This window comes from Pipra filicauda, unplaced genomic scaffold (genome assembly GCF_003945595.2).
Source record: "Pipra filicauda isolate LSUMZ 115617 unplaced genomic scaffold, ASM394559v2 scaffold262_size1072369_pilon, whole genome shotgun sequence".
In the NCBI taxonomy this organism is placed as follows: Eukaryota; Metazoa; Chordata; class Aves; order Passeriformes; family Pipridae; genus Pipra; species Pipra filicauda.
This window is the reverse complement of record NW_024104379.1, coordinates 199046-215133: the sequence shown is the minus strand read 5'-3', so window position 1 is coordinate 215133 and position 16088 is coordinate 199046. Positions and strand designations below refer to the sequence as shown.

Here is a 16088-nt window from a genome sequence, read left to right as displayed (position 1 = left end):
AGGGGAACTGAGCAGTGGTTTTCTTTGCAACTATAACAATCGGTTTAGGGCAGAATGAATTTCTGCTCTAGGGACTCCTTGTTCAATATCCATTTAAGTATTATTAAATAAAATCTGTAATGAATGCTGGAAGCAGAGCTCATAATCTACAGCTCTGCTGTGCCAGAGGAATACACTTTTTACTGGGTTACTGAATCAAAACTTCCATAAACTTCTTCTGGTGCTGATCCTATGAATCTTCCATGCTCTTCTGCATGAGATCCAGGTGCAGTGCTGGTGGTAAAAAGCATTTTACAATACTGTAACCTGGTGTGGTGATTCAAGACTTAGAAGCTGTCATGAGTCCCAGGTCTTCAACTTCCTGATCATTAGCTTAAGCCCCAAAGTTACTGTGCAAAAGCAGGTTGCTGCTACCTTTCCCAGTGCTAGGCACTGAAATGCAGGAGAGGAATCATCATTGTGATGATTCAGGAGCCAATTATGACATGCCCCTCTCTGTACAGCTTCTCACTAAGTAGTTCCAGCCCCACAGCCTGTATATCTGTGTGATGAGCCACTGATGTTTCTGATATAGTCAAAAAAAGAGAGGTAAGCATCTCAATACTGTAAATCACATTTTACAGCTCCCTATTTACACTGCAGTGTATATACAGTTATGAGATTATTGCAACCCTTTCCTCACTGCCCACTCAAGCATAAAAGATTCTACCCGTGTTTCAACAGTAGACATTTTTCTTTTCATTGCTCTGAAGTAATCACTTTATTATTCCGTATCATAATCTTAATCAACCAGAAACATATTACCTGAATTTGCATGAGATTAGGGGAGGAAGTATATTGTGTTCTCAGTGGTTCTAAATAAGGTCAATGCTGAACTGCTCTGTTGTTTTGTTTCTGCTATCTCAGGGTTTGTCTTTTATGTAAGGAAGGAAAATGGAGCTGAATGGTTTGCTAGAAAAAGAAACCTGCAGTGGAAAGCCCTCCAAGACCTCAGGGAATGACAGCTGGAGAATTTCTGAGAATCATAAAATCATAGAATCCTGTACCTCTACAGGGTAATGGAAAACAAACCTAATTGATCCTGCAGTCCTTTTGGTTTCTTGTTCACAAGCACGTTGTACACACAACCTTACTCCCGTAGAACTCCACTGAATGATCTCTGCCTCTTCTCCTCACTCTCTGCTTGCTCCCTTCTGCTCTCACTCTGGAGATGAAATTTCCATGAAAAGAAACACAAGGTGTCACATTCTCTACATGGGGAATAAGTAGCACTTGTGCCTCTTTTGGCCCTTTATACAAGCCTTTTCAAGGCCTACCAGGATTCCATATGCTACAATCTGGATCCTAACAACTCCTCATATTACACAATAGATGTTTCACCATGATGTTCAGTGGGTGAGCCCAAACTCCTCTGCAAACTCACTCAATATGAGCCAGCTTTAATTCAAAACCTCTGCAGATTTGTTTTGTACTTTCCAGCTCTTTGATAGAGAAGCATATGGTCCTCCTTCTTGAAGGATAATTTGTTTGTCTAGAGAAGGAGTTCTAAAGCTATCTGAAACAACTGGGTAGGTTTTCCTATTCTCCTTTTCAAAATTTTCCAGCTCCTGGTTCACAGCATGCACATACACTGCAAAGTTTTGAGATGAGTACTTTTTCATCTTCTAAGCTGCTTGTCCTGCAGCATTCAGACGTATATAAGATGTTGACACACATTTTCAAGTTTATTTCATTCACTGCAGGTTCATGAGAGATTCATGGTGTTGTTTCAGCATCTAAAGACACCCTTTTTCTCTCTTCTACTTGCAGCAGAGACTGTAGTATAGGAAGATAAGACTAACACATTAGATCTAAACAATCATTCCATCTAGCCCAGTATTCTGTCTCTGCCAATATTTGCAGTGGATGCTTAAAGCCTGGGTGTAGTAAACATGAAACAGTATCCAGCAAATAATTAAATCCTCAACTGATATATTTACCTGGTATCTGGCCCAGAGCATTCCAGAATTGGAGGTTACATCTAAGGTGTTGTAGACAATATGTGCTTCATGTCTCTTGCCTTTAGAGGTTCAACTAACTCCTTTCTATAACCACTTAATTGTTGGCTTCATAATGTCTAATTGGAAAGTATTACTATATTTGTTTATAAATAAAACCATACAAACAAAAAAATAATGGCCACATTTTCCTGAACTCATTTTGTGCCAATTGCATGGTAAGTCGCTCCTTAGCTTTTGTTCTAGAAGAATTTATAAACCATCATTCCTTATTCACCATCTCGTTTGAGATGCTACAAACTTCTGTCAAATAATTTCTCAGTTGTTTTTTTTCAAGCTGAAGAATTCCACAGTAATTAGTCTCTCTTCCTATAGATCATGTAACTCTTCTAACAACTTTGTACTTTTTCTGTTTCTGCACAGTATTCTACAGTATTCATTCAGATATGAGATAACCAGAACTGAATTCAAGAAAACATGTTATTTAGACAGCCTATGATAACTGGACTCTCCCATTATTATTTGTCTGCTCTAACGGGTTCTTAGGTCTTGTTGTATAGTTAGAATTATTTTTTTTCAGTCACGTGAATGTCTGTGTTTCTATATTTCAGTGTGCACTTGCAGGCCAGAAAACAAAGAGCATCCCGGGCTGCATCAAAAGCAGTGTGGCCAGAAGGTTGAGGGAGATGATTCTGCACCTCTGCTCTGCTCTCATAAGACCCCACCTGGAGTACTGCATCCAGCTGTGGGGTCTCCAGTGCGAGGAAGATGTGGACCTGTTAGAGTGGGACCAGAGGAGGCCATGAAGATGATTGGAGGGCTGTAGAACCTCTCTTCTGATGACAGGCTGAGAGAGTTGGGGTTATTCAGCCTGGAGAAGGCTGCAGGGTCACGTTATTGTGGTCTTTCAATATATAAAGGCAGTTTATAAGAAAGACAGAGAGAGACATTTTACCAAGGTCTGTAGTGACAGAAAAATGGGCATCAGTTTTAAACTGAAAGAGGATAGATTTAGAAGAAGAAATTTTTTTAAATGATGCTGGCAAGACACAGAAACTGGTAGCCCAAATAAGTTGTGGATGGCTCTTCATTAGAAGCTTCAAGGCCAAGTTGGATGGGGCTCTGAGATACCTGGTCTAATGGAAGATGTCCCTGCCCATGGCAGATAGTTTGGATCCTTCCAACCCAAAGCATTCTATGAACCTCTGGTTCTATGATTCTAATGTCAAATCCCATTTATATCTAATAACTTAGTGTTTTTCCCCCTCATCATTAGAGCTGGAGTAACCCAGATAAAATTTTGCCTTTTCAGTCACTCAGATCTCTCAGGTAAGAGATTTCTTATCACTCAGTCTTAGAGATAATTTATAATTATATTGAAGATCACAATTTTCCTGGGAGAAGTCACTTAAATCTTTTCTGCAATATGAAAACTAACCATTAATTTTTCCCACTTGTTTTCTCTCTTTAGATGACTTTAATTTCCATGATAACCTTCCTTTTATCTCTTTGTTTCTTAGAAATGCATTTTTCAGAGACTTCAAGCTTTTTAGACATCTAGGTATGATGCACTAATTGGATAACCCTGTACCCATTTGCTTCTGGAGTTCTTCCAAGAACTCTACCAGCTTTATAAGCACGACTATTCTCTTTTATAGGGAGATGTTAATTCTTCCTCGGAAGATTTTTCTCTACTATTTTTATTTTTCATTATAGTTTATATCACCTATCCTGTACAAAAGTCAGCCTGATTGGTCAGCAGTTGCATGGATTCTTTTCTGAGTACTCCTCCAAAGCTTTCATTTGGTATTTCTTTTTCTCTGATGTTGAGGTCTGTTAAAGCCTTTGATTATTTATCTCAATTATTTGTTTGGCAATTAACTGTTCAATTTCCTTTATAGATTCATATGATAAAAAAGTAATTGAGTAAGAATATAGGTTATGCAAGGCTTGTAAAGAAAGTAATTATGTTTTATTGCACAGAAGGATGTAGTTGGAAAAGATCATTATAAGTTATCCTTTTTCTCTATGTGTCTTGCCTCATTTACTTTTTCAGAACATTAAGGACATGATAACCATAATTTCATAGCATGGTAGGCTTATGAAAGGCCTAAGTGCACTTCTAAATTTTTGTATGATTCTTTAAACAGCTTCTTTGTCACTGAAAACATTTGATTTTTTAACAGTTTCTTGGGCTTATTTTATTTTTGCCAGTCTTTTCCTAAAAATATTATTGTAGAAAACTCGTGGCTTGCGCTGTTTCAACTTGTACTAGGTCTTGTATATTATTCAGGACTTAATCAGTTTCTTTGTGTTCTCATGTGTGCTTTCACAAATAACTGCAAGAAGCAATCATTCACAGTGGCTAAAAAGGTAGACTCTGTGACTAGATCCGTACTAGCAAATAAAGTAGATCAAGGTTCCTTTCTGGCTGTAAGAGCAGCCATGGAAGATTTGTGTATCCAGTCTCTTTCCCCAACAGTAGAAGGCCTTTTCCACACTGCATATTGGAAACTATACCTTGCTTGCTCTTTGGTGTAGACAAAAGTCGTGTCAAAGTGTTCGCTAGCAGTTGAGTGGAGTCTGTGGTCCCATTCCAGAGCTCTAACCTTTGCCTTGTCCTGGAAAATCTGTGCATTAGTGTTCTACTGAATCTACTCTTTTCATCAACATTCCTTAATGCCTATTAATTTTTTCTAAGACATTTGCCAATGATTCTGCCATTTAAAAGGTATTTTAAAAAGCAAATATTTGTATAGACATATTTGGGCATTTGTCTTGATTTGGTTGTATAGTTTTATATGCTCTGCTTACCCAGGTTGTTTTTGGTTTTGTTTCTGTTTTTCTCACCTTCTGTTCTATCCCTTTTTCTGAGTCATAGGCTTTCTGTGGTTTCAGAACACACAAATAGATCAATCTGAACAATTTACTTTCCACATCTGGCATAATTTCCTTGGTTTTCATTTTAGAATTGCCTCATAGCGCCTTTAATCTTAAATTCAGCAGCGCTGATTCTGTTTTGATTGGGTGGAACTCATCTTGTATGTACTTAAGCTACTTCGAAATTTTACCAGATATGAATAATATAATCCCTCTTTCCCTACATGGTTTAATCAATCATGCACTGAGACTCTGTTATCTGACAGAGTGTATAAAAGCAGGACCATTGAAGAATGCTACTATGTAGGACTGCCTTTTCAACCTCTCAGTTTAAACTTTGCTTTTGGGACCTCTCGCCTGCTGTTTCTTTGTTGGTAGTGTGGGTATGAGCCACCACCACTGGGTCTTTCTTGGCACTTACTGAGGGAATGCCTAGATTCCTTGTGCTATATCGTCTTTTCAACTGCATGTGTCTTTTCAAGCAAAATGTTTGTCCATGTTTGTATTGGTCATGAGAAATGAAGGAGATATTTTCCATTTTTCTGCTCCTGGAGGGAACCCGTCCTACCAAAGACACCTATCAGCCCTTGCTGCACATGCTACTTGTTGAGTAACTCATCGTGCAGTGTTGGTAGTGTTCATGTAACTCAGGATCTCCTTTTGGGAGGTGACCTGCTCCTGGGGGTGAAGGCTAGATCCAGCAGATGATGCCTGGCTACTGTGATATCAATCCATGACATCACATGCCTGACAAAACTTCCACTGAGTGCAAGAGAGGCTATGGATGGCCTATATGGATATGTCAAGACCCACACAGTGTCTAAAGGATGATTTGTCTTCATCTTCATGTCCTGTCTTGGAGCTGAAAGGCTTGACTTGTCCATCTATTCAGTCCAGTTAAGTGTCTCTTTGGGATAAAAGTTTTTGACAGATTTACAAATGGCCTTTTTGTGTGTCTTGTCAATTCACAATTCTGTGTTTTCTGAAAGGATTAATCAAAGTGTTTCTGGTCAGAGCCCATCCCAGTAGCCCTGCTTTTTATATATTCCCATGAAAGTTGCTTTCACTATGCATCAGCAAACAGAGCAGGAGAAGCCAGGGATTTAGACTGATCCCTCCTACTTGGTCATTGTATCAGAAGAGTTTTCTTGAACCTCTGCCCTAAGGTGCTGCTAAAGGTTCTTACTTGATACCACTTTAGATAGAAATTAGCACGCCAGTTAATTTTGTGCAGCCTTTAAAAAGAAAGGCTTCACAGCCTGACTATACAGAGGAAGTTGCCTTTCACCCTTCCCAAGCCAAAGCTCTTCAGGCCTTTTTAGCACAGTTATGTCTTGGAACAGTCATTTTTGTGCAAACTAACAAGGTAACTGCTAGTGCCAGACTCTGCCATGAGACCAGCGTGGTGAATTTGCTGTCAGTGATACCGTCACATTCCATGCAAGCCCAAGTTATCGTAGCAGCTTTGCTGAACAGACATGCCTCAGTTCTACTCAAGGGAACTTTAATCTCATATTCACCAAGCATTGCTCTGTTGCAGAAGCACTCCTTCTGATAGGTAGATTCTTTGCGTCTAGGGATGCCAAAACTTAATTGGAGTAAATTAAGTGAGAGGAGTAACAAAGTATTGCTTGGAATCACACACAGTGCGGGTGTGCTTAACAAGCATGAAAAGGATAAAAAGCAATTACTTATGAACGACCGAAGTTTCAAGAGACATTGTGCATGGATATTCACTACCAGTCCTCATTTTTCACCACTGAGGTCTCTCCATCTAAGTGGGATAATTCTTTTGCCTGTTAAGAAAAAACTGGACGGATAAGCTTACACATCTCCCTTTCTCTCTCCCCCTTTTTTTTTTTCTTTTTTGATCTGGGAAAGTATGAAGAAGGAGAGTCCATGTGTGTCCTTTGGGGAATGTGAAGATGAGAAGTCTTCACTCTCAAGTTCATGTCTGTACACTGTGTACAACATTAACTTTTGCAATATATCCTGAAAATTATTGTCAAGTGCCTTTCCCTTCTTCCTCTCTTTGGCCCACTCTGTTTTTCTTTTAGCTTTTTAATTTTTTATTTGTAAAGCACTTCCAACTGGCACTAATTCACAAAAAATTGTCTATGCTGTGGAAGATGTAATCCAAAGTTGCCTGAGCTCCGCTACTTTCAATTGCTGAAAGTACAGCCCAAATCTACAGTGCTCTCTTCAAAGAGGTTGCAATCTAGGCTGGAGAAAACAGTAAGAGACTTCACTGCCTCTCACTTATCTAAATGCCACCACTCCCCTTCCTTTTTTTCCTAAGATTAAAAAAATCTAAATATATGTTAAATTACACTGTCTCCATTTGAGTGTATTTTCCTCACTTCTACTGATGCAGAGTGATATCACTTAAATTAAATATGTAGTCAGAGTGTGGCTTGAATTTTTATCCCCCAACTGTGTGGGTTTGGTTTAAGCAGAATCCACAGTTCTAGTGCTACTGGATGGAGACAGTTTTATACATGTCAGGCTTAGCAAGAATGTGTCTTTAAGACAACATTGACAACATAAACTAATATTTTATTTAATGACCATTTAACTTCATGGAAATGAATTTTCCTTTCAGAAAGCATTGCACACAAGGAGAATGATGATTTAAAGGACAGGTTCTGAGTGCAGATCAACAGAAAAGGGAACAAGCGGTAAAGTTCAGCCTCTGTCGAGAGATCATTGCATCTCACTTGCAGAAAAATATCACTTTTCTGGGAAATTGTTTAAGCAAAGTGTAACAGTGAACAGTGAACTTCCCTATTCCTCTTAACTTTATGACATCTGATCAGGAACCTTATTGCAGGACCTATGCTAAAGTCAAGAATGTCAGAGAGAACAAATCTTTTGGCAGAAACTGATGTGGAACAGGAAGTTCCACATGAGCATGAGGAAGAACTTTGTTGTGTGGGTGACCACACCCTGGAACAGGTTGCCCAGAGAGGTTGTGGATTCTCCCTCACTGGAGATATTCCAGAACCACCTGGATGCAATTCTGTGCAATGTGCTCTAGGATGACCCTTCTTGAGCAGGGGGGTCAGACCAGATGATAAGTTTGGTCCCTCCCAAACCTACCCATTCTAGGATTCTGTGAAATCAAACCTGCTGAAGACTACAACAGCACAACTGAAAGGGAAAAATGGAGTCCAGGCTCGTTTGGAGGGGTTGGGCTCTGGGTGTCCCACTGACAGTTACGTCTGCACTGACTCAGTGTGTGAGATGAGACAGTCAAATAACACCTGCCTTGAAGACCACTCAGCATTCAGGTGAGGCCCACATGCTGTTACTGTGGGGAAGGAATTGGCAAGGAGCCCTCTCACCCCTAACAAACAAGGGTGAGCCCTCTCACCCCTAATAGCCCTGTGAATCAGATCTTAAAGGGAAGAAATAGGAGGACTGGATCTCTCAATTCACCAGTAGTGTGTTTTTGAAAGCAAGAGTGATAAGAAAGGCAGGGTTCTTTTTGGGCAGGTGGAGGGTTCAGTGGAACTATGTTTCAGTGGAGTGTACTTTTTATGAATCAGATATGTGAATCAACATGGATAATTAATTCCTTCTCATAACCTAGGGGTTATTTATTACTCTAAAGGTGAAGGGAGAAAGTAGAAATTCCTATCATTATTTCCAAACAGCAGTCCTTGTCCTGTGGTGAAGAGGCAGAAAGTTTGCCTATTAATCAATCATCTACATATGAAGCTACTCTGAGACATGATACCAGTGCTGATTGAAGAGGTGGTTTGGGGCCTAAAAAGCCCAAGACTCCTACCTAACCACAGAGTTTTGATTTCAGCTACACTCAGTGACAAAGAAGGAACAACAGTGACTGCTGAGCATTCATTTGAGGAAGAACAGTCAGTGATGCCAGGAATTGTCCTAACATAAAATCATGCTTGCGTGCAAAGCTATAAAGATGAGAGAGCTCATAATCAATTTTATTCTGGCTCCTTGTTTGGGTTTGGGGGTTGGAACTACTAGATGTGAGTTTCAGACTCTTTTTTTCCTCCTTCCTTTTCTATTATTGCTCCTTTTCTCTCAGCCTGGCATTTCTTCATCCTGCCTTTATTTTCTACTTTCATCTTGATGACAGAAAGAGAAGGAGACTCTGTGAGAGTACACACATATCCCAACTCTCCACATGTGTATCAGTGGGAGAGTTGTGAATGGTATTTAGGGAAGACCTCAAACTTCATGGGCTAGACAGTGTTCAGAGCCTGACAGTATATTTACTTAAACTGACTAGTCATGAAGTTTCACACCTGAGTAGGCCTGACTGTTACCAGCGTGAGCTGTGACTTTGCCTGTCCCATTGTTAGGTGTCGTTTTGATATGGATTGTAAGAAAATTTTCTTCCATCCTGCCTTTTTTATCTCAGCAATAGGTGTCTCTTCCTTATATCTGTTGACTTGTCCTACCTCTAAGGTTTCCGTTTTCTTTAGACTTCTTTAGAGTGAGGTCTGGCTGCTTCCTATGAGGCACGAGTGGAGATTCGGTTGATAACACAGCTGACGGAGCAGAGGCACAGGACCTGCACAAGGGAGGAACTTGGTCATTACTCATAAGTGTTGGAGGCTTTCTGGTGTTTAATAAAAGGTATTGAAAATGTACCCGTTTGTGATCTAACTCCACTTGGCAACTACCACACAGCTGCTCACTCAGTTCGCTATGGCGGGATGGGAAAGGGAAGGGTAACAGTGAGAAAAATTGTGGGTTGAGACAAAGGCAGTTTAATAGGTAAAGCAAAATCCAGGCACAGAAGCAAAGCAAAACAGGGAACTAATTCACCACTTCCTAAGGGAAGGCAAGTGTTCAGCCATCCCCAAGAAAGCAGGGCTCCATTTGTTACATGTTATGGTTACTTAGGAAGACAAATGCCATCATTCCAAACATTCCTCTTCCCTCTTCTTTCCCCAGCTTTCTATGCTGAGCATGATGCCATACAGTGGGGAATATCCCTTGAGTCATTTGGGATCACTCATTCTGGCTGTGTCCCTACCCAGCTTCTTGCGAACCCCCAGCCTACTCACTAGTAGGATGGGGTGAAACAGAAAAGGCCTTGACTCAGTGTAAGTACTGATCAGCAGGAACTAAAACATCCCTGAATTATCAACACTGTTTCCAGCACAAATCCAAATCACAGTCCCATACCAGCTACTGTGAAGAAAATTAACTCTACCCCAGTGCACCACTGCACATCTATCGTTCCGAAGATAAACACATATCTCTAGTACTTGGGAGGATTATAATCCCTTGCCTAACATGTGATTTGCAGTACTGAATGCCATGGACTCTATGGTCTCTCAAGCAATAACTCTATGATGGCTGAAACAACCTTGCCTTGGCAGCATGTTTCACTTTTTGGACCTGAAAGTACCTTGGCTTGGGCACAGGTATTTCTTGCAAGATTAGGCATCAGCTGCCCTTGGGCTGCTAGGAATGGCAAAATCATTCCTTGCCATCTTTTTTTCTACTGTTTCTGAAAAACAGAGCTCTCTACGAAGCTGACCCCGGGCCAGTAGTTCCCATGATAGCAGAGACAAATTCAGTTCCTGTTCTCAGACTTTGAATTCTCAGGGGACGGCACATTAATTTTCCCTGTTTAACAGTGACCTTCCTCAACACAGACACAGCTTACCCTTGCCTAGATCTTTTTCACGAAAGAAAAAGGAAAAGCAGGTTCTCTGCAAATCCACCCATGAGGTATGTTTGTTTACTGATAGAGGGATATGAATTTTTCAGCTGCTAGACTTTTGAAGTACATTTTCCTTGGCAGAAAGCTTTCTCTTTTCTGTGACTTCGTAGTTAAACAGAGCGGATGCCTCTCATTTTTGTATATAACCTCCTAGTGCACATGCACTTCTGCATATGACTTCCTAGAGCTAAGCTTCCTTGCTAAGGTAAGTGGGCTTATTCAGTGAGCACAGGAATGTATTCACCAAGTTAAAACAACCCACAAAGGCAAAGCTGAATGTCCTGCTTAATAAGACATCTGATTTTTTTTGTCTTAAACAATAAATTACACACTCATATCTTGCCCTTACTGACTTTTTACTGAGACCTCTTTCAACTGTTAGAAGAGCAGTGGATTGGTAAGAGCATTTGTTTGGCTTTTAAAAAAATCTATAATTGTTTTTAGAAGTTATGTCTCTAGATGTCTGCCAGACTCTTTCTCTTGTTAAGGGGTAGAAGAGTCAACACTACACTGCTTAGGTCTTGAGGGTCTTCCCATTCAGCTTGGACCCTTGTTTATTGCAAAAGATGCAGAGAATTACCAGGACTCAGAACTATGTTTATCCTAGGACACTGATGCTGATGTGAGTGCTCAGCTAAATAAATCCCTTTTCAGCATTATCCAGTTTGTCATTTCCTCCAACAACAGGCTTCTTACTGGGGAGAGCTGCTCTGTTAGGCTTTCTGTGTTATACTCACACTTGCTGGACAGTTTTCCATCTGTGTTGGACTTTCATGGGGCATCGGGCCTCTGCAGCTCAGGAAGACAAACAGAGGTACAATCAGAAATCTTAGATGATAGTTCACTGTATGGGAATGGCTGTGATTCCTGTCTGGGGGTGGGGAAGAGAAAGAGAAAAACGTGTTTGAGATTTTAGCCAGTGTTATAAGGCCCTTTTGATTCAGAGGCATGAAGTCCAATGAATTCCAAACATCAAGCTTAACCTTTTGGACTTATTTTTTGAATTAGAATATTTATTGAAAATTAATTTTACCAATTACAAAACAATTCCAGATTTTCTTTGCAGGTTGTAAACCAGAATCTTACTTTTTTTGCATGACCATTTTGATTTACAAACAAATGTGTTCAGAAAGTTGAAACTTTCTCAGTTCAAAGACTCACAATAAAATTCTGATAAATGACAATGTAGCAACAGTCCATCAGCTCTTAACAGCAGCAGCTGATGCTGGAGACTTCTTGCCACTCTCCCACGAAGGGTCAATTTTTATTGGTGAAATACATGCAGTAGGGATCAATACCAGGGATATTCCTCACAGATCTCATCACCCAGCTCCTCATTTCTCTGTCTCTGCCTTCTCCAGTGTAGAGTAACTTGTGTTCATTTTACCATTTCCCACTGTTTCCTTTAGCCTGATCCGTCTTCTGATTGTTTCCTCTTTTCAGAGAGCATCCCAATGAGGACCCTACAGTGCTGTCACAACTACATACCTCTTACAACTTGCACGTGGATGGAGTGTTCTGAGGCTCATCAATTCATAAATGTGATTCTGAACTTTAACAACTGCTGTGAAAACTAAGTTCCTGGCTGGTGTTCTGTGAAGGGTCTAAAGAGGCTTGGCTGATGAACCTAAGAGATGGAGCTGAGCAAAAGGACAGTGAGGTGATCTTGCAGCCAGCACAGAATCCAGCTTGCAGACACCAGTGTTATGTCCAGGCTAGGGAGAAAGCTGGATCTGTACAGGATGAGGAAGAACAGGAAAGAGAGCATGCTAATCCATTTGGTTTCATTATCTTTTCAATCACTCTCCCCTGCCTTTGCTGTGATAGCATACACACAAAATATAGCAGGACATGTTAATTATTGCACTCAAGTGGAGAAAAATGTGTTACAGTAGAGACAGTGGTGATAAAACTAATCAGATTGGTAAAGAAGGCTGCTTCTTCCTTATGCCAGCAAGAGCATAGCTATGTTAAAATAATTTCTGCAAAACAAACTGTGAGAAAAACAGAAGTTGTTTTTCTCATGGGGTTTCCTCTCAGAGATAGTAGATATGTCTTGCACTATCTTTTTGTTACTTCTGCTTCCTTTCAAGCTGAAAACAGAACAGTCAAACTGGAGAGTATGAGGGAGAGGAAGGAACTAAGAATAAGGAAGAGATAGGAGAAAGAGGAAAAAATATAATAGTAGAAGCTAGAGATGGAGGAATAAACAGCATAGAGATTGGAGGGTGGGAAGAAAACACATGAAATAAGAATAGGGAGAAGTCATCTTGCTATTATTCTTGATAAAGAGCTGTAGGATTCATTCATAAATTGACCTTACAGCTGTGAAGTCAATGGAAAAGGTGGCTCTTACTATCCCTTCAGTATTGAATCACATTCCAAATGTTAGCAGTTTGCTGTGGATTGAAGTCTCAAACCACAGAAGTGTTCCTGTGGCACAAGGGACTCCACAGTGCGCAAAAAAAAAAAAAATTCTGTTTGTAGGAGCTCTGCAGTCCCACAGTCCTCACAAAACCTCTGTCCCAGCTGGTGTACCTTCTTTGACTTCTCCAGTGTAAGCACAGCATAGCAGACATATGTATGCATGTAAACTGCCAAGCCTTCTGTTATGGAAGCCGCAAACTTTGCTTGCTTGGGAAAGGTGAGCTGGGAGCTGAGGGTGACAGCAAGGCATTGGCCTCATTGACAACGGTTTAATCTCACAGTAACAAGAAATGCAGAACAGCTTTGCTGCTTCCCCGTACACGGGGAATGCTGTCAACATTCATGGGTATGGATTTTCTGTTATTTAGTGGTTTACTGGTTTATTGTATTTGAGTAGAAAATGAAGATGTAGAGAATTAAGAAGTGTTAAAAAGCTGAGACTTCTTACATTGCACAAAACAACCATGTTTTCAGTCTCTGGAGATGATTCACGGTGGGGAAAAAGAGTAGGTTGGTAAATGCACTGAGACATTCCATGTGTTCCATTTCAGGTGCTGCTGCCTGTAAATGTGTCAGTAACAGCAACTGCTAATGGCTGAAAAGCCTCTGTAGAAAGCTACATTCTCTCAGCTGGGGTTGGAGTGAGGTGCAGCCATGAGCTATCTGGGTTCATTTAACAAGGCAGCTGCCCGCCCTACATCCTTGCAGTACGGCAACATTGCTAGTGAAGATCAAAGAAAAAAAGGATCTCAGTTTGTTCCAGCTAGAGAATGAAGGCCGAAATGTAGAAAGGAACTGCAGATTGGAGCAAGAAGCAAGGATGAAGGAGGGAAAAGCTGATTGAAATGTTAGAGCAAATCCAGGGGCTATGAAGGTGCCAGGAATACTTTCAGAGTGGTAGTTTTTTTAACCTCTGTCCATCTATGTGAGACTGCCTCTATCAACGTTTCTACTGTGTTTACATGAGCAAACAGAATGGCCCTAAAAATCAGAACAGCAAGGTTATTTGGACAAAAGTTATTTAGGAAAGATTACTTCTAAAACACAGGTTGAAAAGTTTGTAAATCTAATTACACAGTGTGAATGCCTGGAAGCTTGTTCTTGTCCTAAGTGTCTATCACAAATGTGCTGCTGGTGTTCTTGTGCCCATGGCTCCTGGCTCTTCCTGGCCTTAACGCGATCTCTCTTTTCTCAGAAGTATTGCAATATTTATTTTTGGCCAGTGGCAGCCAGTCAGGTGGTCTTCAGTTGGCAGAACACTTCTGAGGAGTTCAGTAATCTTCTGAGGCAAATAAACTACCTTCAAGTGCTGAAAGGGTGAGTAAGCAGCCCACCCCCTACTTCTTTCTTGAAAGATTCCTTACTAACCATAGGGTGAGAGCAGGCTGCACATGGGTATCACCCACTGCAATAGGAAGAACGAAGCATTCTCACCTGTTTATATCCTAAGCCTGTGTACACCTTTCAAACATCTATGGAAATTGTAAGGAATCACTACAGGTCTAGACCTTGACTTCCCTGGATGGAAGTTGGAAGATAGAAACCTGATTCCTTTCTTCCTCTACATTTCCTTTGGAAATAGGTTTAGATAAAAGACGTTGACCTAATAAGGTGGTAAACATGTTGGTTGAATTCCTCCCAGCCTGCCTGAACTCAGCTTCCCTCTCACGAAAATACATATATTCCCTTACCTCCTCATCCCCTAGAAATGACATACTTTTTGTTCCTTGAAGCAAAGTCTGACTTTGAAAGTGGAATGTAAACAAAGAAATGCTGCATTGTTCCTAGCTAGTGTGATCAGAAATAGCTCCAAATTGTCCATAATGCCTCAAATTTGTGTCATGCCTTCAAAGACAGAGTGGGAAGGTGACTATGATGCTCTGTTTGGGAAAATATCCTAGCTTGCAGAGCAGTCGAGGAAGCTGACACAAATTAAATTGACTCTCAGGTTTCATGATAATCATCTGGCTCTTAGGAGGAAGAGTCAACTCTTTTAATATATACTTTTCTAAGTTGTGTGAAGGAAAGATGGGTTTGTTTGTAACTTCTTGGAAATCGTCTTCTCCCTTTTTCTTGTCTCACATTCAGTGCTTGTAAGAGACAGAGGACCTTTATTTTGAAAAACTAACTGAAAAGTATCCCTGAAAGCTTGTGAGCTTCATAAATGCTGATGCTAGCAGTCACATTGCCTGAGTTATTACTCCTAAATAAGTCAGGGCCAAGATGTAGTATCACACACTGCCTTGTAACTGCTTGCACTGCTTTGTTGTCAGCACTCTCCCTGCCATGGTTTGGCCTGTGCCAACTAGTGCTCTCCAAGATAACAACCTGGCACCTTTTGGGAGATAGTATAGCATAGCAACCATTCCCACTGGGCAACATGGACACGACTGTACCAGGGTAGGCTGTGTCCAGTGTCCTTCAACAGTATTCTGGAAGGCTTTGCACCCAGGCTGTGCAGCACACATCCCTTTTCACTGCCAGTACAGCTATAACACAGTGGTCACAGTGTGCCGTGCACTTTGAAATGAAAAACAGACACAAAACTTTAGCTGTGTTTTAGACTGCAGAGACTCTGTGGGAGACCAGCAAGTCTGCAGACGTAGCTGGTCTGGGTCATTTTACCAGGGGGCCAGAGAATGGTCCCTGGCCCTGCTTTATTTACAGGAAAAATATAGTTTTTCTCAAAAGCTGAATTGTGCTTGCATATCTTGGAATTGGAACACTTGTAGTTGGCAGTAAACAGTTGATCTTTTCCTGTGGCACAGAAAAGTTCAAGGCTTGCATCTTCTGAGGAGTGTACAAGAGATGGGGACAAAGATTCCTTGTAGCTTCCTGGAAGACAGTATAGGTCATCTTCTGTTGTATGCAGTTAGCACCTTAGAGAGCTGTTAGTTAGAGAGCTGTCAGTAGCAGCTAAGTCCTGTGCTTTTTTCATCCAGCCCCTCAGTGACCACCCTTGCCTTGAGTTTTCTCCTGGGAAAACTGGTGTCATGGTCACAGTCTGAGGTCAAGCACCAACCTCTTCTCCTGAGTTGCACCTGGATGTGTTTGGAGGCCCTTCAAGCCCC

The 16088-nt window shown here is 40.9% G+C and overlaps 1 long non-coding RNA gene across 1 annotated transcript; it reads left to right on the top strand.

Moving 5' to 3' along the window:
* The first annotated feature begins 522 nt into the window (after positions 1 to 522).
* LOC120323438 lies at positions 523 to 1070 on the top strand. The gene is made up of 2 exons (XR_005563859.1): positions 523 to 588; positions 907 to 1070. It is a non-coding gene; the product is annotated as an uncharacterized LOC120323438 (long non-coding RNA).
* Positions 1071 to 16088: the final 15018 nt, after the last annotated feature.